This window comes from Carettochelys insculpta, chromosome 12 (genome assembly GCF_033958435.1).
Source record: "Carettochelys insculpta isolate YL-2023 chromosome 12, ASM3395843v1, whole genome shotgun sequence".
In the NCBI taxonomy this organism is placed as follows: domain Eukaryota; kingdom Metazoa; phylum Chordata; order Testudines; family Carettochelyidae; genus Carettochelys; species Carettochelys insculpta.
Window position 1 is genome coordinate 5,891,107 of NC_134148.1, and position 22,975 is coordinate 5,914,081.

General features: G+C 53.9%; 2 protein-coding genes across 3 annotated transcripts in view; one reads left to right on the forward strand and one right to left on the reverse strand.

Moving 5' to 3' along the window:
• The window catches only part of CSPG4 (chondroitin sulfate proteoglycan 4), an 85,401-nt gene that overhangs the window by 50,245 nt on the left and 12,181 nt on the right, over nt 1-22,975 (reverse strand). The gene's annotated exons all lie outside the window — the stretch shown is intronic.
• Nucleotides 2,983-22,975, forward strand: part of CIMAP1C (ciliary microtubule associated protein 1C) — a 59,406-nt gene continuing 39,413 nt past the window's right edge. The window contains exon 1 of the mRNA XM_075006889.1: nt 2,983-3,113. The gene's annotated coding sequence lies outside the window, so the exon portion shown is untranslated. The remainder of the gene's footprint in view (nt 3,114-22,975) is intronic.

Consider the following 22,975-nt stretch of genomic DNA (forward strand, 5'->3'; position numbering starts at 1 on the left):
AGTGTGCCAGTGAGAAAGGGGTGTGTGTGAGGGGGGCAGGTGTGTGGGGAAGAGGGGCGTGCGCTCGCGTTTGTGTGCAGGGAGGGAGAACAGCCCTTCATTATACACAGAACATGAGCGCTTGTTCCAAGAAAACCACACACGTGCGCCCTCCCTGAAAGGGGCTGTGTGTTCCCAGACATTTCCTGCCCACGCCACACTGTTTTCTTAAGGTGGAAAAACACACCAGGCTTTAAGGCTCCTTGTGGCTCGGAACAGCTCCCAGCTTGTCTGGGGCGTGTTTGTGGAACACGGAGGGATGCTCATGATTTCCTGGAGAAATGAGCTGCCTTTCAGAGGATGGGAGGTGGCTGTGGACAAGGAGCCCCTGTTCAGCCAAAGCAGCCGTTGGGGCAGGAGGTGGGGGACCCTCCCAGTTTCCTCTTGCGCTCAAGGTGGCGTGAGTCACTCCCGGGAGGCTCCAAGGAGGCTGAGCCCTGGAGGCCGAGTGCCCCTCTGCACGGGCTCCCTGGGGGCAGGGGAGCGATCTAAGGATTGTAAGGTCTGGTCACCGAGCACCATCCGAGACTGCTCCTCAGCTGGGCTGCGCTAAGGCAGGGCCAGCCCGGAGCTTTCAAGGATTTCCCTTGTCCCGGTCCCCCTGAGAGCTGTATCTGCCTGGAGGCAGCAGCCCCATGAGGGCACCACACCTGGCGCAGACACAAAGCCCCAGCCGCAAGGGGGCGTTTGGGGTCCGCTATTGCACCTGCCCCATACACCTGCGGCCGCAGAGCCAACATCTCACACGGCTCCCTCCCTGCTTCCAAAACAGCCCTCCTCTGAGGACAGCTGCTGGCTGTGGGCCCAATCCTGCAAGGCGCTGCAAGGCAATGGGACGAGAGGCCTTTGGCGCTGCCTCATGGAATCAGGCCTACGTGGGGCTTCCTCAGGGTCCCTGCTAACTCCATTGCTCTTGTTCTCAGCCGGATGCAGGGATAAGCAGACCAGATCGACCCCTGGGGCAGTCTCTCCCAGCCCTCTGTCTCCAGCAGGGGCTGGTACTGGCTGCAGCAGAACAAGCTACTGGCACCCCTGTAATGGCTCTGGAGGGCTGTGGTTGTCAGCCAGTGGCCTGTTCCCTGAAGCAGGTGGGTCTCCATCCCTTACACAACCATTATTGTTAGCCTGTCCTGTGCTGCCCTAATAAATAGCACACTCCCTTCGTCCAACTCTGCCAGGCTCCGCAGGCTGGATGAGCTCCCAGGCTCCCTGCGGTTCCTCTGAGGGGTTTGAAAGGTGCTGCCTTTTGATGTTACGCTCACCGCCCCCCCCCCCGCCCTTTCATTTGGGCAAGTGAAGACAGGCATGGCCCATCCGCCTTCCCTGCGCCTCCCAGCACAGTGTATTCCTCTATTCTCTCCCCTCAGAGCTAAGCAGCCCTGGTCTTCGCAGTCACTCATCCTACAGAAATGTCACAGCTTCCAGTCATTTCCCCTTGCCAGTCTCTGCACCCCTTCTCTGTCTCTCCCTGGAGTTTTTACTCTCGCTTCCCCTCATCCCCCTTCTCTCCTCTTCTTCACTCCCTCACTGTCCGGCTCCTTAACACCTCTCCTCTCCTGGTTCCTGCAGCATGTTCTCACCTCTCAGACTTCCAGCCCTAATGCCCGGGGGAAATGGACAGGCTCCTGCAAAAACCTGGGGCTTGCGCGACTGTCTCTTCCCCAGCCCTAGGGTTCCTTTGCTGGTGACGAAGCAGACTGTAATACAGGCTGTGTCTACACCCAAAAAGTGGACTGCATTGGCTATGCTGGGTCAGTTAAGGAGGCACCACCTCCATCGATTTCGGGGCTAAAAACTCTCTGGTACCAGTGTAATACACTCCTGTGAATTCCAGGAAATGGGCTGCAGCCACGCAAGGCACCTTAACACCGGGTGACTGCGTCCACGCTCGGGCGTGCCCGGATTTCAGGTGAACATCCAGGCCCCAAATGGGAAGCTGGCAGAGTGTTACAAGGTGTGTGTAGCCCAGAGCCTACAGCAGTGGTTCTCAACCTGTTTGGTCCCACGGCATACGGCCACGTGCCAAACAATTCCACGGCCCACCCACTTTTTCCAGCTGAATCAATTGTAGGTTTACACCACGTCCCAGCTCCTACAGGCCCCTGCCCTCCCTCTCTCCCCCTCGCTTGCACCCCAGCTGGCAAGGGGTCATCGGTTTCCCCTTGCCCTGGCCCTGCTAGAGCCCTAGGAAGGGGAAATTGATGAAATTCCACCAGTTCTCAGGGGACACCAGTGAAAACCGGTTGAAAACCACAGGCCTGGGTAAATTCAGTGGCACTGTGAGGCTGCTGGGTTCAAGGCCTGGTCCTCTCTTGGTCCCCCAGAGGCCGCCCCAGGGAGGGTTGGCGCTGCCTGCTGGGAGGTCCCACCAAGGAGAGGAGGGTGCCCGGCCCCGGACGTACATTAGAAAGATGCGTCCCTTTCAATCTTTTGTAACCACAAAGACTGGCAGAGGAGTGGGTCATGACGGTCTGGAGAAGAGGCCAAGGGTCAGGTTCCAGGACATGGGTATGTGCTGGGGTGGCGTCAGAGGGGCAGATTGGAGGGCTCCTGGGATTAACAGGCCCCAGCGGATAAAGAGGGCCAAGCCTTGTGCTGGGGTGGGTCTGACTATGGAATCAGGGCAGCCCCCAGGAGCGTGCTGCTGCTGTCGTGGTTTACCTCACGCTCTGATCCCGCACAGTGCTCAGGTGGTTTCCCGGGCCCTGTCTCTGGGGCTCTTTCCCAAGCCCAGCTGCAGCCTGACAGCTCCCTGGCTGACTCGTGCACAGGGGACACTGCATTCCTTGGTTCACAGCCGTGCGGACGGAGGCAGCGTCATCGGAAGCAGCATTCTGGGGCCTCGGAGTTTTTTATGACTTTATAAGGTGAAGAGCTCCCTCGTCCCTGAGCCAGCGCCTCTCCAGGCCAAGTCCTGCTGTTTGAGATTTCTGTGCAAACAATGTGCTGCTTCCTGGAAGATGGGCAGATCCCTCCCGGCTGCAGTGGGCAATGCTGATTTACACCAGCTGAGAATCCGGCCCTGGTTCCAGACTGAATCAAAGCCCTGGGTCCCCAGAGAACTTTGGATCCAGGTACGGCTCAGCACTAGGTACCAACAGAACTAGAAACTGTGACTGAAATTCCCTGTACGCTGGGGAGGCTCAGATCCCTGCCTGGATCCTGAGCTGACCCGGGTGGTCCTGGCAATCCCTGTGTGTGTGTTGATTTCCTGCAGCCTCCCATCAGAGCTCCCAGCCAAGGCAGCTGGTCCTCCCTGCCCCATGTGCCAAAAGGGCCCATTGTTTGCCAGCAGGAAGAGTGTGCAAAAAGCCCCTCTCCTTGGAGATGCACCGGCAACTGGGATACTTGCACCTTGGGACACTCCCTCTGTCTGGACTCTCTCCCCGAGCTGGGGAAGGACGGGGCAGCTGCCCCATAGGAGTTTGTGTATTCCTCATTCCCACCTTCCCACAGCCCAGCCCAGCCCTGCTGGAGGTGGAATAACAGCCGAGCCGGGCTCTCCTCCCTAGCGGGGGTGCTTTGACCCAGCTCGGCTCCTAGACAAAGAGAATCCCCTGCTCCCAGCCGGCCTGGCAGGCAGGGCCAATGCTTCTCTTTGGGAACTGGGGCTGGTGGTGGAATAGTCGCCAGTCCAGGATACCAGCCTGGTTCCGTGGGCGGCTTGCTGTTCACCCGCCCCTCTGAGCCCGGCCGGCGCTCTGCCATCAGTCAGAGGTGAGAGCTGCGTGAAGCTTAGGCCTCGTAGTCTGAATGACCAGGCATGACTGGGGACAGGAGCCTTCAGGAGGTAGCCACAGTACAGGCCCGGTCCCCTCTCCCCAGCGCCCCCGGGGCAGAGTGCGTGCACCGGGGGAGGGGACAGGAAGAGCCCCCACCTGCCCCTTGGGGTCTGATTGGCTTGTTTAGAAAGGAGTCCTTGTGTTGCATGGCCCCTTAATTTTATATGACCGTTTTATTTATGGCCGGGGAGGAAATTAATAGCTTGCAAAGGAAGCTAAGGCAAACACAGCCTGCACCAGGCACTCTGGAGTGTTGGCTGGGGCTTTCCTGGCATTGGAGGGGAGGTGTTTTCCATGCAGGATAATAAAACGGGGAGACGGGAGGAACCGAGGGGGGACTGAAGACTTTTGTGTGGTTCAGTAACGAGGCCTCGGCTGTCGTCTCCGGGTCTGTTTCCATCCTGGGCTGCAGCGCACGCATGCAGGTGATCACCTCCCAGAGCCTCAGTGAGGGTTTTATGTTGCCTGTGCGGGACGGCTGGGGGGATTTGGAGACACCCCCTGCCCAGGCCTCTGCAGCGATGAAACCCGTGGCCCAGGCCAACTGCGACGATCACCTCTGCAGAGAGCCTGAGGCCTGGGGCGTTTCCAGTTCAGCGACGGGTTGGGAGTGGCTGGAACAGACTGGGCAGCGGAGGGGCCCCTCCACGCCCATGACCCACAAGACCAGGGGAGAGCAGCCTGACACTCCGGGGGTGCGTTGAACCTGAGGTTTGCACTGGCTGCCTCTGGGCAACTGACTCAACTGTAGTGTGTGAGTTTTGACCAGAATACCCGAGATGGCCTGGGATCTAAAGGCAGGAAACCCAGGAGACACGGCTACGTAGGGGAGCAGAGGCTCTGGTCACAGTAGTACAGAAGAGAGAGGCTGGCTGGCTGGGTATCCCTGCACCTCTGTCCGCACTGGCTAACCTTCAGGGCCGGGAGGGCCCATCTTCTCTCTCTGGCTGGCTGCCTGGCGGTGGGACGAGGGAATGAAGATGGTACCAACAAGGTACTGGGGCCTGGAAGAGAGGCTCTCTCATAAGTTGTTATAACCCTGAATAAACGGTTTCAGAAAGGAAAGAGCCTCCCTGGAAGTGAAATACTCAAGCCCCTGCCTTGGAAAGTAAACAGCACCATACCCCTCTCATCAGACACACACATCGCATAGAACTGGAATTGACCTCACCGCCCGGTCTGACCTCCTGTTAGCCCAAGCCTGCGACCTGCCCCGACCCATTTCCCAGAGCAGCTCCTCAGGAAGAACCTTCTGTCCTGACTGACAAGTCGCCCGTGATGGAGAACCCTCCAGCCGCCAGGGAAGTCGTTCCATCAGCCGATTCCCCTCGCTGTGAAATACTCCCGCCTGATTCGCAATCTGAGGTTGGCTGGTGTCAAAGTCTAGCCGTTGGGTTGTGTCGTACCTTCCTCCGGTAGCTCAAAGAGACCACTAGTACGAATTTGCTCCTTGGGTAGATGCATATGACACCCTGCCCTCTGCCCCAGAGAAAGCGGAGGGTGCCGGGTGCAGAGATCAAAATTTGGGACTTTATCTCATCAGTCCTTCATTTGGCCCCTGGTTAAGCCTTCAGCCAGGCAGCTGTACCCCAGGGTTAGAGTTGGGGCTTCGATACAGGGATCCTGGGTGCTATGCCCAGCTAGCGCTGCCACCGTGGACTCTTGGGTAAGTTGCTCTGTGCCTCGGTTTCCCTGTCTTTAACCCGGAGATGCTGATCCTCACCCATTGCCCCACAGGTGCTGTGGCTGTAGAAGTGCCATGGTAGAACCTGTCCACAGAGGCTGGGCTGGTGTGCGGGTGGGTTGGCCAGGTTAGTTTTCCTCCCGGGCCCTTGTCCTAAGCTACTTCAGCCTGACCCTTGGCTCCCACAGCTCTGCCCAGGACCATTCAGTTTCAGTTTGTACACCACCTGTAGCTGAAAGCGGTTGAATAGTTTTAATCTCCACCAGCGGCTCTCTCCCTCTGGTGGCGTGGTGCGGGACAGGGCTCTCTGGGGCGGCCAGCCAGCTGAGATGGCTGGAGAGAACCCTGAGAGTTATCTCCCTTTGCCACTCTTCTGGCCCGGGCTGGCCCCACGTGGCCCTGCTCAGCTATTTCTAAGCCTTCCGTTGGCAAAGTGGAGGAGTGCAGGGAGGCAGCTTCAGAGAGCAGGTTTTCCACCTCACCAGCCTGTTGGAGTCAGGGTGCAGCATTTCAGCTGCCTCCTGGGGTGAATGCTCTCCTACGGGGTTGCGATTTCCTCTCCCAGCAGCTCTGCAAAGAGCCACCGGGGGTGGGGGGCGGAATTGACCAATCCTGTGCCAGCTGGGACTCAGGCAGCCTTGCTGCTCCAGCCCCCAACTGGCACAGGATTGTCAATTTCCCCCTCCCTTCCCTGTGGAGCTGCAGAGAGGGGAAACTGATGAAATTTCATGGCACTCTTGGACAGCTCTCACGGCACGCCAGTAGCTGACAGCCACTGCCCTAGACTCTCTGGAAAACAGGTGTGTCGAGGACATTTGCAGCGTAAGGGGCAGGCTGGCTGGGGACTGTTATAGAAATGCATCTTACTAATGCAATTCTTATGCGCATGGCTGCTCGTCAAAACGCATCTAGGGCCAGATCCTCAGCAGGTGTAAGTGAGTCACTGCATGGGTGGGACTAGACTGCTTTATATCCATGGAGATTTGTCCTTCTGTTCGTTCTGAAACAACCCCGACCTGTCCCACATGGATTGAAAACTCCTGAAATGTATGTGTCAGAGATGGCCCTGGCTTTTTAGTTCAGCCAGTCAGAGCCATTCTGTGCTAGCCTCCTGGGAACAGAGCCCTGCTGGATCTGGAGAGCAGGCCCCAGGACTGCCTTGCCTGACTCTAATGTCACAAAGGGTGAATACGTTCTGTGTGAATCGCAACGGCAGCTCTAAAGGTGGCGTCCGGCTCTCTGGCTGTCTTGCGCTCATCACAGAGGCAGTGGCCAGGTGGAGCTCTGTGCTCACCCTTACGTTCCGTTGCCTTCATTTGATGATGGTGATTTTTGTCACAAAAACGTCCTGGCTTCAGAAGAACAGCTCCTAAAACGTCCCTTCCCCGGGGCTAGCACAGCAAGTATGGCACCTTTGCAATCTGCAACATCTGGGCCTCTGAAACATCCAGGCCCCCTTCTCTGTGCTGAGTAACCCCCAGACACACCTGGTTTATGGTGTACAACCTCCTAGGCTGGTAACCCACGACACACCAGGAGAAACTGCAGCAGACGGCTGCACGTATAGCACTTTTTCACAGGGATTCTTGCTTTGCACGTTGCCTCCATTTTCCTCTGCTCGCTAATTCTGCTTAACAAAAACTGGCGACAACGTTTCTATACACAGCGAGGCCCAAATTCTCCAAGGTATTTAGGCACCTAAGTCTTGGGGGTTAAAATGGGAGTTAGGTGCCTAAATCCTTTCCCAGGCTCTGGCAGCGCTAAATCAAGGAGCCCAGCAAGATGCAAGCATACGCCATTCACGCCCCGTTTCAATGCCTGCAATGCTTTGCTTGCAGGCAAAATCCGGAATGCATGCAAGAAACAGAGGCTAGCTGAAGGTGAGCTGGAAAGTTGGCCTGTAATACCTGGATTTACCGTGCACGAACCACGCGGCGTATCGCTTTACAGCTCCAATTAAGAGGATGGATTGTACAGAACTGTTGTGGTTACCGTGTCAATTCTCCGCTAGCTACCCTTCACCAGATGAAGTCAATTACACTAACACACCCAGCTGGACTCAGGGTAGATGAAAGGGCTGAGCTGGATCCAAGGAGGTAGGGTTGAGTTTCGCTCCATCGTTAACTCCCTCCGCTGAGCCTCCGGTTACAGGGCGAGCACAGATTGTTCAGCACGTCTGACACACCCCAGACTGGGTGACGACCGCCCCTGCTGCAACCCACCGGGCTGAGCAGCAGGGTGCCAGCGCTGCAGGTAGCCATAGTTCCCCTGCGCTGCTACTGCTGTCAGTCATACTGAGCCCTAGTCCCGAGCGCCTTTCCTCTGCTGAGCTGCGTGCACGTTACAAGGGAGGTCGCTATTGTTTTACCCGTGTGCTCCGCTCAGAGGACTTGGCCTGATTGCACAGGGCGGGTGCTCAGACCTTCCTGAAAATCAAGTCCATTTAAAGCAGCACTTGCTAGGTAATCCACACCCTGAGGGCCTCCCTCAATCACCTGCGGGGCAAGGTACGGCTCACTGGTTAGACCAGGGGTCAGCACCCGCCCAACATGTGTGCCAAGAATGACATGTAAGCTTTTATCGGCACGCGAGGCGGGAGCTCAGCCCCACCCCTCCTCCCCCATGCAGCCAGGAGCTTGCTGGCCTCCATGCTTGCGAGGGTGTGAAGAGTCTGTGGGTGTATGCGTGTGATGCCTGGGGATTAACAGAAGACGAGCTAATGCTACCAACCACCACCTAACCAGGAAAGCTCGGCATCCTCATTTATGTATTACTGAAGCTGTTGCAAGTAGGACTATGAGCAACTTTAAAAAGTATCACCAGCACTCGGACCGTAGGTAGAGGTCAAAAGGTTAGAATTTGGCAGCCCGCCTCGGAAAGGTCGCTGACCCCTGGGTTAGGGCATTGGCATTGTAAGCCAGCGGCTGTGAGCTCATTTCTTCTAAAGGCCCCACGTGAATTTCCGGATAAGGGCTTTCAAGGAGCTGGGGCAGACTAGGTAAACATCTGTCGAGGATGGTGCTAGGTCCTGCTGGGAGTGCAGAGCTCTGGACCTGAGGTCCCTGCGGTGCTAATCTAAGCCGATGTCCCTCTTCATTAGCGTCTCTCCCTCGCGGGAACACGAGTGCTCCAATTCGAAGCACACTGGGGAACTCATGCTCTTGAATCTGGTTGACAAGGAGGCAAATCAAGTTGGCCCGTCCCAAAATCGGACTGTGATGTGTCCGGGCGGCGGGACCGGCTGGCTTGGTCTCAGTAGGAGAAAAGAACTTTCCAAGCAACAAGGATTGAGCTGCTTTGTATTTTTTGCATAGTGGAACCTAGCTCTAGCTCTAAAGTGTCTGTGGCTTCTCTCCTGTTCCTTGGCTCCCTGTCTCCCCCATCTCTCCCAAGTAGAGTAAAGGGGACTCTGGATAGCTGTGCTTAGTACAGCAGAATCCTGCAGGCTGGGCCAGCTTGGACCTTGTCTTATCCATCCAGGTTTTACAGTGATTCTGGAGGTGCTAACGCTGATGGCATTTCCTGCACTGTCTGGCTTTGCCAGATGCAAAACCTTGAAGAGACGGTTAAGGAGGAAAGGCGAATGATTGCTCCCAAATGGGGCCCGGCCGGGGTGAGCGCATGACTGAGTCTACCTTAAAAACGTCCCATTGTTTTTAAAAGAGAGAGGAGCCGAACAGCAGGTGTAACCTGGCTTGACCCTCCTCTTGGGGACACGGAGGCTCAACGTGTCTGGCAGAGGGGAGCCAGGCGCTCCTGCTGTCTCATTTCTTTGCACTGCGGCCTTGCCCGCGTTTGGAAACATCACGCTTGTGCTGCTGCCCCTTGTGACTCTGGCCGGGTTGGCATCGTTCAGCCCGTGGCCTCGACTCACTGTTGCCACCGGGGTGCAGCTAAACGCAAACAGCTTGTTCTTCGGGGAAGCAGCCCGGGGAAAGAATCTGGCGTCCGCAGCCGAATTCTCTGCAGGGAAATGAGCAAAGGTGCCCTCCGCGTTTGCAGGGGGCGCGGAGAGCCTGTGAGCGTATGCGTGGGACGATGGCCGACTCTCCTGACAGCACGCACGCCGGCGCGGGCCTGTTGAGGCGTTTCATGTGCATGCTGGGTGATATCGTGTGTGTCTGGGGGGGGTGATGCTTGCAGTCGTGTGTCCAGACATGTTACAATACACGGGACTGCGATGTTGCCACTTGGCAATCACGGGGCTCTGCAGCAGACTACCGTGGGCAATGCCCCACCCGCACGGGGCTGTGTAAGGCGTTTCTTGTGTGCCTACGGGGAGACCGTGGTGACCCAGAGGTGAGAAGATGGACGCATGTTGGTGTAAGCTGAGTGTCAGGGCTGGCGCATCCCACTGGCTGGGTGCGCTCATGGCCGAGGCTGATGGGATGTACTGATGTGCATTAACAGAAGTAACGAGAGGGCTGGGGGGTCCTCCCAATAGGAGGGAGTGGGGCAAAGGGGACAGCTGCTCTGGGGACCAGTGATTCAGAGGGTGCTGGGACACCAGACACTGATGCTGCTACCATGGTGGCTGGAGCTCTGGGGCCTTTTAAATTGCTGCTACCGCACGAGCACCGTGCAGCTTTGTGGGCTGCGGGGGGGACGCTTCCAAGGCTGTGGTCCAGGCAGTGCTGAGGGCTGACTTCCCTGGCCCTGCCAGGGGCGCTGGAAGAGCTTTTACGGTGGGGGTGCCAAGAACTATTGAACCAAGCCAGAAGCCCTGGGTACAATGGAAACCACTTTAGGCAAAGGGGCTGGAGCACCCCCACACCCTTAAATCCAGCATCGATGGACCCCACGCTTTCCAGAGTGCAGCCAGTCCCCCGAAACTGCCCAGGGGCTTGCAGAAGCTGTTGGCCCACTTGCAGCTGAGGTACATGATTTACGAGGAGATGCCAAAGGAACTGGGCTTATTTAGTTTGCTGAAGAGCATGTGTGCATGGCGGGGGCGGGGGGGGATTTGACAGCAGCCTTGAACTACTGGAAGACGGGGGCAGGGGGTCCACAGAGGAAGGAGCCGGGCTGTTCTCAGAGGTGACAGACAACAGAACAAGGAACAAGGGTCTCAAGTTACAGTGGGGGAGGTGTAGGTTGGATAGTATGAAAAACTATTTCCCTAGGAAGGTGGGGCAGCACCGGAAAGGGTTAACCTGGGAAGGTGGTGGGACCTCCATCCCTCGAGGTTTTTAACGCCCAGCTTGCCAAAGCCCTGGCTGGATTGATTCAGCTGAGGTCAGTCCTGAGCAGGGGATGGGATTAGAGGACCGTCTGAGGACTCTGCCAACCCTCATCTTCTATGATTAGCACGTGTTTTGCGTGGCAGGAGCTTGTTTCTCCACCAGGAACAGGACTTCATGGCTCTCGGCTTTGGAGCATACCACAGACATCGCCGCCAAAGGCTGTCTTGGGACCACCTCCCCCACCGCAGTGGTGGGCAGCAGAGATGAAGAGGTCCCAGTCACACGTGCCTAACGAGTGCCAGGGGGCTGAGGGTCCCACCCCAGGTTAGAAGCAGAGGCTGGAGCTGCTGAGCTGAAAACTGCGGGGGAAAGGAGGGAGGCTCTGGGGAGCTGGGAGGTTAATAAGGCTTTTGTGACGTCTGCTGCGGTGTGACTCAGCCTCACTCATCGGCTCCAGGCTGCCAAGAACAGTTGGCCTGGAAAGATCGTTTCAGTCTTGGAAAACGTGGTTCCCAGCCTGTTCCAAGGCGGCTTTTCTTTCTCTCTTGCTGGAAGGATTTCTGACTCCACTCTGCCCTCACTGTCCCTTACACCCACAGCTTTCCCTGGCCGGCCAGATACAGAGTCCCTCACAGCTGCCAGAAGGGGCTCAGTAGGGGGACCCCGTCAGTTCCCCTCCATGGCTCAGTGGTTTGAGCATTGGCCTGCTAAATGCAAGGTTGCACGCTCAACCCTTGAGGAGGCCATTTAGGGATGGGGCTTGGTCCTGCTATGAGGGCAGGGGGCTGGACTAGATGACCTCTCGAAATCCCCTCCAGCTCTATGAGATGTGTGTACAATCTGCACTGCATTCTCCCATTGCAATCTGCAGAGTTGCGTGGGATAGGGTTTGCCCCACTCAACACACTTCACTACACATCTCTTTGCACGTGTGTTGAAGTAGACACACATGCATTTTTGTCACCATGTTGCAGAGTCTGCGTTCTGGGTTGTATTGGTTTATGCTGCCAGGTGCTGAGTGTTCGTGTGTGCATGTGTACAAGTCACCAGTTCTTGGGATTTGATCACGTCTTCCAATATTTGATATTTTACTTAAATCCCCAGCTTCTGGAGTCCTGTGATTATGTGAGAATCTCGGCTTTCATTTAAAAAAAAAGACACTTCTGCCCCTGTTGTGCTTGCAGAGCAAAGGTTAAAAACCTGGCCCAGGTGCCCACAAAAACTGAGTCTACATGTGTATTCCTCTTTCGAAAGATGAATGTAAATGAGGGAAATCAGAAATGCAAATGAGGCATTGATTGACATATCTCCTGCTTCATTTGCCTAATCTCTTTTCGAAAGGGATTCTTTCAAAAGAAAAAAAGCAGTATACATGGGGCTCTTTCGAAAATAAACCCCATCTTCAAAAGAACCCATAATCCTACAAAAAAAAATTAGGAATAAGAGTGCCTTGAAAAAATGGAGCTTAGTTTTTGAAGGACCCCCGTCTATACAGCTTTTTTTGTTTTGAAAGAATCTCTTCCAAAAACAAATTAAGCAAACGAAGTGTGAGACTTGTAAATCAACGCCTCGTTTGCATTTCCAATTTCCCTCATTTGCATTCCTCTTTCAAAAGAACAATGCACTTGTAAACTCAGATTAAGGGTATGTCTTCACTGCACTAAAAAGCCTGTAGCAATGATGCTCAGAGCCCTGGTCAACTGACTCAAGCTGAAGGGATAAAAACACCAGTGTGAACCTTGGCACCTGGGCTGCAGCTTGGACCCACCTCCTGCTCAAGGTCTCAGAACATCTGCATGGCAGTTTTTAGCTCCAAGCTTGAGCCCTGCAAACCCAAGTCAGCAGAGCTGGCCCAATGGAAAAAAAAAAAGGATAAGGGTCTGTTGATGATGGGGGGTTTCATCGACAGAACCCCGTTCACATGGTTTGTTTTGGGGCAGCTGCAACCTCTGTCAGGACAGCAATCACGTGAGCGTATGCAAATGAGCCACACAATTTGTAAATGAGCTCCTCATTTGCATTGTTGAGTGACCTCATTTGCATGACCCTGCTGTCAGCAGCGCGCTGTGTAGACACAGCCGGCGTGTTTATGTGCGATTGCTGCGTGTCCATCTCGATTAGGTGTGTCCGTATATTGCTCTGCCACTACACAGTGGTAGATGCCCCGTGTGAGTACACTTCCATGCATGCAGATTTGCGGAGGGCAGTTCGAACATGACTGATGTAATCACCCACGAAGAGCATCATCCAGATCCCTGACCAGCGCTTTGGAGGAAAGACCAACTCCCAGCTGGTCCACGTCAGGTTTCATGCTGAGCCCAGCACATGCTGGGGCAGAACTTTGGCAGCTTACAGTCTGATTCCCACGGAAGTCATGGGGCAGATGCCCGGTGCTTCCCATGGGACTTGGACCGGACAGTGAGTTAGTCAGTGGTGTGTAAGCATGCACTCAGGCTGCCACTTCAATGCAGAATCATCCCACTTCCAGTGGAGAAGCTCTCAGTGACCTGTGTGTGTGCATTTATGTTGGGGTGAGTTTGATTATCATAGAAAACCACAAAACCATAGAATACTAGGGCTGGAAGGGACCTCAGGAGGTCGTCTAGTCCAGCCCCCTGCCCAAAGCAGGATCAACCCCAACTCAATCATCCCAGCCAGGGCTCTGTCAAGCCGGGACTTAAAAACTTCTAGGGATGGAGATTCCACCACCTCTTTTCAGTAACACATTCCAGTGCTTCACCACCCTCCTGGTGAAACAGTTTTTCCTAATATCCAACCTACACCTCCCCCAGTGTAACTTCAGACCATCGCTCCTTGTTCTGCCGTCCATCACTACTGAGAGCAGCCTCTCTCCATTCTCTTTCCAGCCCCCTTTCAGGAAGCTAAAGGCCACTATCAAATCTCCCCTCAGTCTTCTCTTCTGCAAACTAAACAAGCCCAGATTCCTCAGCCTCTCCTCATAGCTTGTGCTCCAGACCCTCAATCATTCTGGCTAGTCTCCGCTGAACCTGCTCCAACGTAGCCACACTGGATGCAATCCTCCAGATGTGGCCTCACTCTCTTCCTCATCATGGGGATGTGACGGATTTGGGGCAGGAATTTGTGCACGCACAGGTAGGGGAATTAACCCTATTTAGCGAGAGGGGCTTAAATCGATGGTCATGTGCACACTTGTGCAGGGAGCTGAATGTTTTAGTAGGGAGGTGTGAATGAGCAGACGGATGGGTTTCCCCCCCTGCCCCACCAGAGGGAGGGCTTAAGCTATGTTTGTGTTTGGTGGTATAAATCTTATGCCCTCTATTGTTCTACAGGGTGGAAGGAATTATTTATTTATCAGAAGCAGATGTGGTGCGGTTTTGCCTCTTGGCACTGGGAACAGAGCGCTGCCTGCTTGATCTGTGTGTGTAGGGGGGGTGAGGGATAAGCGCAGGTTACGTTGTCCCTGAGCAGAGGTGGGACGCACGGTTCAGCATGCACCCGCTGCTTTGCACAGTGGGGCTGGGTGTGCCGCCGTGCCCTGACACACACAGCCACGTGCTGCCTGGGTGTGAAACGCACCAGCAGGCACGGCAGAGGAGTTCTGAGTGAACGCTGCGTGCGGAGGGGCAGTCCCCAGGGCTCCTGCCCGTCAGCTGGGTTCTGCTCAGCCTTCCTGGGCGGGTTTGAATGTGAGGAAAGGTCTTACAGGAAAATATAATTATCTGGGAAAAAGAGCTCCCTGTTCTTCACGAATAAAACCAGCTCTGTGCTGCCAGGAGGCGAGCGCACGGGGAGGAAATGCGACTGCCATCACACACGGCCTCGCCTGCTCCGACCTCACCACCCTGCACGCCACAGGCCTCTGCCAGGGCCCTCCTTAGACATACACAGCATCCGCAGCTGGGTAGGGCATCATTAGATTTAGGGACCACCCTGGTGCCTCAAACGGTGCCCTGGGCCACACATACCTACGGCAGCCGTGGGCAGCGCCAGCTCTGGTGGCCCCATCTCCTGTCCGCCCACCGCCGCAGGCTCAGCAGGAAAGGAGAGCCTGGGGATGGAGACAGGAGACTCCGGAGAAACAGAGGGCGGCCGTGAAGGTGGAGGGCAGCTGCGATTTGTCTTCTAAATGCTGCCTGCTCCTCCTCCCACTGCTTCTTCATGCTTCGACGCTGCAGGTGAACCTCCCTCCCTGCCCTGCTCCAGAGTAGCCAACTCTCCCAGAGCGGACAAACTGGACTCCCTGGCAGAAAACAGAGAGAGCTGGCAACCCTCTCCCCCTCAGCTTCTGTCTCCGTCCCCACGCCTTCCCCGCACGCCCCACGGAAGTGCTGAGCTGTGCAGTGCTTCTGGACCGGTGGGGATGGCCCTGCGGCAATAGTGCCCCTGCAATAGCAGGGGAGACGTGAACAAGGTGGACGAGGTAATCGCTAACTGGCCCAGCTTCTGGGGGTCAGAGATGCTTCGGAGCTGCCCAGAGCTCCTCTTTCACCCACACAAGTTGCTCCAACAAACGCCGTTACCTCCGCTGCTTTTGCTCTAGCATTCTGGGACTGGCGTGGTAAGCGAAAAAGCGGTGGGGCGGGGAAGAGGCTGAGCTAAGGGTGCAAAATCCCATGCTAGGGAAACCCCTGTGTGAGCTCCCTCCTGCCTAACTCCTACGCCAAACAGAAATCTGGCCAGGCTTCAGCCTCCCGCCCAGCCTGAGCCCTGTGCACGCCGGTTTCCCTGGCGGAGAAAGCTGACCGGAGAAATGAGCCCCACAGGACTAAACCGCCAAGATCCCTGGTGTAGGGTTGGGAATGAGGATTCCTATCATTTAAGCAGCTCGACAGTGAGGAAGAAGGAGGAGCCAGCTCTTGCAGAAGCCGCAGAAATTCCCCAGGAACGATTCAGGGAGCTTCACCTATGGGTTAGCATGTAGAGACCAGCCAGAGATCAGGGCCTCCCTGTGCTAGGAGCTGTATGTACACATGGCAAAAGACAGTCCCCACAAGGCAAAGAGGCCATGGCACAAGCCTGACCAAGCATTGAAGGGGAAACAGAGGAAGTGGCGGACTCCAGGAAAGGCCAGAAATGTCTGATTATCAGACCCAGCAGGGATGGGTCGGATGTTTTCTATACAGGGGTGGGAGGGCACAGCTGGATGAGCTAGGGAGGAAAAGAAATGAAAGCTGGTGCAGGTGAGTGCTTCATGCTGTCAGTGTGGAGCAGGGACACAAGGAAAGTTTCCGGGTGCGGTAGCCCAAGGCGCTTTGTGATCCTCCTTTGCTCAAGGCTTAGATTTAAAGAGTAAACCTGTGAGCGGACAGAAAGGGCGATAAGCTTCAGACGTGGCGTTAGTCCCTCCCGGGCTGGGCAGACAGGCCAGTGACTCTGTGGTCACACCCGAGCTCTCGGGCTGGGCTAGGGCCAGAGCGCCCGTCTCTAGATTCTATAGTAGATTTGCTCTGCCCACTAAACCGGGGGGTGCGGAGTGCGGGGGGCAAGCCCCTCCATTGGGGTGTGTGTAATTTCATAAGCGGGGCGCAGCACGATCGGCTGCTGGGTCTCAGGCTCATCGAGCTCATTAAGAATGTTGCAATACGTGACTGATTTTATGCACGCGAATGCACGTTTACAGGCCAATTAATGACGTTTTTGCATTTGACAGACTCAGTTTCTCACACGAGCCGAAAGGGTTTGTTTGTTTGTTTTTTTCATACGAACATAACTGAAATTTCCACCGATTTGAATTATATTAAGGTGGGTGGGGGAAGAGAAGCTGCTAATTGCAGGGACAAAAAGTGGGGCCCGACCCCTATACTAGACAACAGCACCTCCCTGTTTTAACCTCTGTTTTCCCTGGTGCCCAGACTCAGGTAGGTGTTAGTTGTTCCAGCCAACACGGTGAGCTCTGTTTAGCGCCCCTCTCCTGCGGGTGGTGCGCAGAGACAGACTAGGACTGGGGCGCGACGCCCGCACCTTTACCGATCGCATCCAGGAGCGGGGAGACTCATAGGCTACATCTACACTTAGTAAAAACTTTGAAATGGCCATGCTAATGAGGTGCTGAAATGCATATTCAGTGCCTCATTAGCATGCCGGCGGCCAGGGCGCTTCAAAAGTGCTGCGGTTCGCTCCCGCACAGTTCATCTGAAGTGGGGTCCTTTTCGGAAGGACCCCACTGCCAGGAACAAGGGCATTTCGATGTTGGTGGGGTCTTTTTGAAAAAGGACCCCAGTGTAGACGAGCCGGGAGGGAGCAAACCGCCGTACTTTTGACGTGCTGTGGCCGCCGGCATGCTAATGAGGCGCTGAATATGCATTTCAGCGCCTCATTCGTAGTCTTTGATTTGGCCATTAGCACGGCCCTTTTGAAGTTTTTACTAGGTTTAGACACGGCCACACCGAATGGATGAGCACTTAGGCTGTGCCTACGCTAGAGACTACTGTCGACAGAAGTGCAGCATAGACACTTCTGTCGACAGAGGAGGCTTCTGGGTGCCGGGCAGCCCTCTTCGCAGAGCCGCCTTTCCACTTTCTGGCACCAGAGGGCAGTGCAGCGTGGCAGTTCTCTGTCGACAGAGCAAGGTGTGTATGGATGCAATCTGTACACAGAGGTTCTGTCGAGATTTCCCTGTCGAGAGTAACCTCCGCCCACAGTTGCTTCCAGTGTAGACATAACCTCAGTGTATTATCTCCCAGCATTCGCTGGCTGAGGGATCCTGCCTTGACCTCAAATGCTAATCGTTGCCTGCGCGGCATAGGAGTTGGGGTTTCTTTCCAAGACATTACAGCAGGGACAGGAACAGCAGGAAAGTACGGGAGACACAGGGAGGAGTAAATGGGATTTCTAAACTAGTGGCTGGATCCTCTGCCGGTATAATTCAGCAGGCCCAAGATTTCATATGCAACTAACTCCCTTCACCCCTCTGACCCGCAGGGAGAATGGATCAGCTTTCATGAGGGCAGGAGAAGAGGTTGAAATATTATGCAGGAGTGCGAGGCGCCTTTTGAAGCTCAAACAGGAAACATCTGCCATGTTTAATTTTGGGATCCAATGCTATCATTAAAGGGAGAGGGAAGGTGCCTTTCCTCATCCCAGCAGGTTGCGTCTTCACCACTCCTGGCAAATATTTTCTTCAGAATCTCTTAACAGCTACAGTACACAGAACCCCTAAAATCTGCATGGGCCTGGCCCTGACAGGCAGACAGGCCCAACCTTGGGGAACGAAGCCAGGCGTGCCTTTTTAAGCAGCTGCAGTGCGTGCAGGGGAAAAAATAACCCTCTGCTATAAGTTGGCTTAAATGTTTGCTGTTTGGGCAGGAAAGGTGGCGCGGCAGTCTTTGGCGAGAGAAAGAAAAACTAAAGCTTTATTCTCATCACCCCTGGAATATCCACAACTTTTCTGGTTTTGCCCTAGGTTTTGTAAGAGGCGCGGCCAGGATTTGTTCTCCCTCCAACTTTTCTTCCTCTGAGAACCAACTCTGGAGCGTGTGTTTATAGAGACGAGAAACACTTGCCCGCCACTATTTATAGTGCGGGATGAATGTATATATAGACGGGCCTGCTCAGCCCCTCTCAGAACTGCTTAGTGGGCCTCAACAGTTTCTCAGCCACCTCGACCGGCAGTTTCTTCTCTCAGCCTCTTCCACCCCCAGTTCCCAAAGGAAATGGCCGTGTGAACCAAAGGTTCCGTGGGACAGGATATGCGAAACCTCAAAAACTCTTCTGAAGCCAAGCCGGGAGGATCACTCTATCTCCGAGGCGCAGGCAGGGAAACGGAAAATTTCTCCAGCGTCCCCCGGGGCTGACAATGGATCCATCCGCTTGGTGTTCACATGGGTCATGAGATTTTCTTCCCTTCCTTTTTGAGGGGTGGGAAGGAGGAAAGTCTCTTTCTAGGGCTTGTTCACAACCACACGCTGACCTGCGTCACTCACGCACTATGTATTACTGCCTGTCTGAAGGCTCCAGTGGAGAGACTGGATTTCCCTCCTTCACACTGGGCAGTGGGCTGCAAGGAGGTAGATCATGGGAACGTCTGGTATCAATTCCTCCAGATGAGTCTATTTGGATCCTGGGGGGTCAGCTGGATTCTTGTGCCTTGTGCCTGAGGGGGTTTGGCCTGGTATTGTTAGCTGGTATCTCGCTCTCTTTGCAGGGAGGACAGAACTTGATCAAGCAAAGGTGAGACACAAAAGCAGAAGAGGCCACAACCGAGATCAGGGCCACCTTGCACTAGGTCCTTACACACTTCCATGGCCAAAGAGAGCTCCTGTCCCAAAGTGCTTAGAATGTAAAAGAGACAAACTTTCTGACCATCCTTATTTTACAGATGAGCCCCCCACAGCCCAGGGAAATTAAGGGTCTCATTTGCTGCTTCCCTGCCCCACTTCTGGCGCATGACAGCAACGGGGGGAGCAAAAGGAAGCTGACGCAGAGGGACGGCATTTCACAGGCAGCTTACCCTGGGGCTAACTTGTGGAGAGCTCTGTCGACACAGTGATCCAGGTTAGATGCCACCTCTACGCGAGACGCCTCTGTCGACAGACGTCACCGTCGGAAGGGATTTCCTGGCAAAACTTCTGCTGGCAGATTGCCGCTACACATCAAAGCGGATCGAAACAGCAATCCACTCTGTCGACAGAGAGCAGCCGGCCTGCCTGGCCCTCTCTCAACAGAACGGCTGACTGGAAGCTCTGCAAACAGGGCTGTCCGGTGAACCAGAAGCCCTGTTTGTCGACCAAAGGGCGCCAGAGGGTCTATGCAGCTGTTTTGTTGACAGAACACCATTGAGAGAGGGGTTATAACTGAGCGGGGACAGGTACAACGCTGCCAGAAGATGTGCCGGGTTTCACCAACAAAGCGCATTTTGCATGTAGACCCTCCTGGGTTTTTCCTGACAGAAACCCAATTTTGCCGGGAACAGCCTCTTGTGTAGATGAAGCCATGCAGATGTAACGTCCTCCTGCGAAGGACTGCAAGGGCCAGCACGCACAAAGGTGGTATGAACCTTAGATCAGTGTAGTTAAATGGTTCCACCACCCCGAGATGGCCACCGTTATATTGATATGAAGATGCTTTCTACCATGATGGCTTCATCGTGTTTAACGCCAGAAGGGGCCATTACCTTATCTGGCACGATCTCCTGCATCATGGAAGCCGTTCGTTTGCACACAGATTCCCCGATTTTAAGCCCAAAGTTAGACAAAAACATTTCAGGTCTCAGGAGACTAAGGGCCGCAGGCAGAGACCAGACAAGACTGAGGTGACATCAATGCCCAAGACCCTGGCTGCAGTGTGGGACGGATTACGTGAGATGCGTGTATGCAAGCTCAGCAGTTCTCAAGTTGGGGATCATGACTCCATTTTAACGACGTCTCCTCAGGGCTCCTTCTAATGTTTTCCATCCCTGGGTGGAATAAATATTATGTGCATCAAGGCCTGTGCGGATGTCCACCACCCGCAGAAACACACTGTTAGTAAGCTAGGCAGAACCTGAATCTCTCCTGGGCGGATGCCCAAGCACTCAGCTTACAGGGAACATGGGTCACCAGCCAGGCCTGGCTTACAGCTGCTGGGGCCCAGACCCAAAGCTAAATCCTGGGTATCGCGATTAAGATACAGCGCCCCTGATTGGGGCTGAAGCCGTGGGGATTTGACCCTGCCTGGTGCAATGTGTCTCGTGATTTGGTTCCTCCTTTACGTGTCATGTGGGAAAGGGGGTTGGGGTGCAGTGAAATTTGAGAACTCCTGACTATTTCCATGTGGGAAGGGACTAAGCTATCACAGGACGTAGGCTCTTATACCAGTATATCTGCCTCCATGTCAATTCAGTGTCTTAACTTTAAGATCGCGCTTTTTCTTAAAGACAGGGAAAATCAGAAGCCCCTGTTAGCCAGGAGACCCCTACACATCTGGAAGCCTGTGATTCAGGCAGAGCAGAGTTAGCAAGTAACAACACATTTCTTCCATAACTAACCACACACTTGAGAGCAGTCCAGGGGAGCTGCGAGGTGCTTCTGTGTGTGCTGATGAGCCACCGCCCTTCCCTTCCCTGAAAAGGGCTTTATCCTTCCCCAGGCTCTCCACCCCCGTCAGCAAATAGAAAACATTTGAGCAAAAAAAGTCTCAACCCAATTTTATAACTGACTCATTACCCATAAAAGATCCCTTTTTAACTGGGTGAGTCATGGTACCATGCAGTGGCTTTTGAGCTACATGACACATGCCTTTGAATGTTACTTTCCTCCTCCATCCGCCAAAGGGATGTAGTGGGACCCCACCCCGGGCCAGTCGGGTGCCTGCCCAGAGGCTGTGCAACCCCCCCTGCTTGTCCTGCAATGGCATTTCTGGCAAATCTTAGGAGGCGTTCTGTCTGTCTGCTACTGTCTGTCTGTCTGTCGCGAGGCCAAGGGCTGCTGTTCAGGACAGTGCAACGCCTGGTAGTATTGCATGGAGCTCAGAAGGATTGCAACATAAGACATACACAGAGCCAGGGCGAGGGATGGAAAATGTGAATTATTCTCACTCTGTTGGGGCTCAGCTGGGGGCAGATTTTATGTTCCTCTATCAACTGGAGAAAGGGGGTGCAGTCAGGGTTGGGGTTTATTTTTGAGTGGGGCAGGTGAAAAGGGCTGTTCTTCCAAAGAAGTATAGCGAGTGTGTGTGTGGGGGGGGGGGGCAGCCCTACTACCTATCCCAGTCTAATCTGGAGAGGGGCAGGCTAGGGACAGGAGCAGGGAGAATAATTATACCACCTTCCCCCAGAGGTACCTTGGCAAGGCCTCTGGCCACCTCTGTACACAAACTTTCCATTAATCATCTCCTGTGACTCCAGCATCCATCCCCGTCACCCCCACCTCTGTCCAGTCTCGCTGTTCATCCTGTTTCCCAATTTCTCTTGCTGAGCACTTGCCCCAGGACCAGATTAAGAACAGTCACAACACAGTCACAAGCTGCCCCTGGCTGTATTAAAATATTAACGTAACGTCATTATTGATGCTTTAAAACCCATCGTGCTGATTATCACTCACGATGCATTATAAAATTGCATTTAAATAAATTTTAAAATTAAAATAAAAACTAATGTAAGTGTAATTTTAAGTATCTTTTGCTCCCTTAAAGCAAATCTTTTAGACAAAAATAAAGCTGTGGAGTCTGGGGGCCTCTGGGCAACTGCCCCTTTGGCCCTCACATTAATCTGGCACTGCTCAGGCCTGTTCCATTCCGAGAGGTATCTTTCAGTGGTTCTTTGCTTCCCAGAACCCAGACCTGGCCATGAGGTACAATTTGGACTTGTGAGATGTGAGCTGATTCAGGTAAAACCAGAACTGATCCAAAGTTCCCCCCACCGCCTCCCGGTGCCAAACTTGAGCCAACCCTGCTCGCTCCACGGGGTTGGAAAAGCTGGGACCAGAAGCAGACGTGCTGAAACACAGTCAGAAAGTCTTTTTGCATGGAAGCTCCAGCCCAGTTTGGAAGATTTAAGCCTTAGCTTCACCCAGGACTATTGCAGAACAATCCCTGTCCTTATAATGGAACCAACCAAGCTTCCTGAACGTTGGAGGGTTTAAAATTAGGGTTCAGATTTGGATCTGAATTTTGCTGCTTCATACTATCTTTAGTAGATTCACCTCAGACAAACACGCCCACGAAGGCATGTTCACCACAGACATACCCAGAAATACTTACCCAATCCTCACAGACACACAAACTTTCCCAGAAAAGCATCTACCCTTGCAAATATTGTGCTTGCATTTGTGTATGTGTGTGTGTGTGTGTCTGCTCACAGTTCATCACAGATGTAAATGTTAGCAGTACCATGGTAACTGCTGAAAGTCTTGGGTGTCCAAATAACCTAGTGAATTTCACTTGTATTTAAAATCAGTTTCTAGACCATTTCGTTTCCCAGTTAGTGTGCATTAGCCAAAAATCTGATTTTCAAAACACTGGAGAGAAATCTTCCAGAGCTGAGACGGGAACTGCTTCTAACTTTTCATCTAATCAATCTAGAAACGTTTCTATTGGGCTTAGTTCTTCTGTTACATTTTATTAATAAAACCTAATTTTCAAGTGAAATTCAACCCAGCAAAGAACATAACTGAATATTAAAGTATCACTGGCTAATTTTGATCAACATTTCTTTATCACAGTTGACCTGTAACTGCAGCTAAGCCTTTTTACAGACCTTGGGGCAGCTTTAAATAGCTGCAGTACTTGTGGAACTGGGGTAGGAAACGTGTCTGCCCTTGAAACTGCCTCCTAAACTCAGTGTCCACTCCAAGATATGCATAAATATTGCACAGAGCTGGAAGAGACCT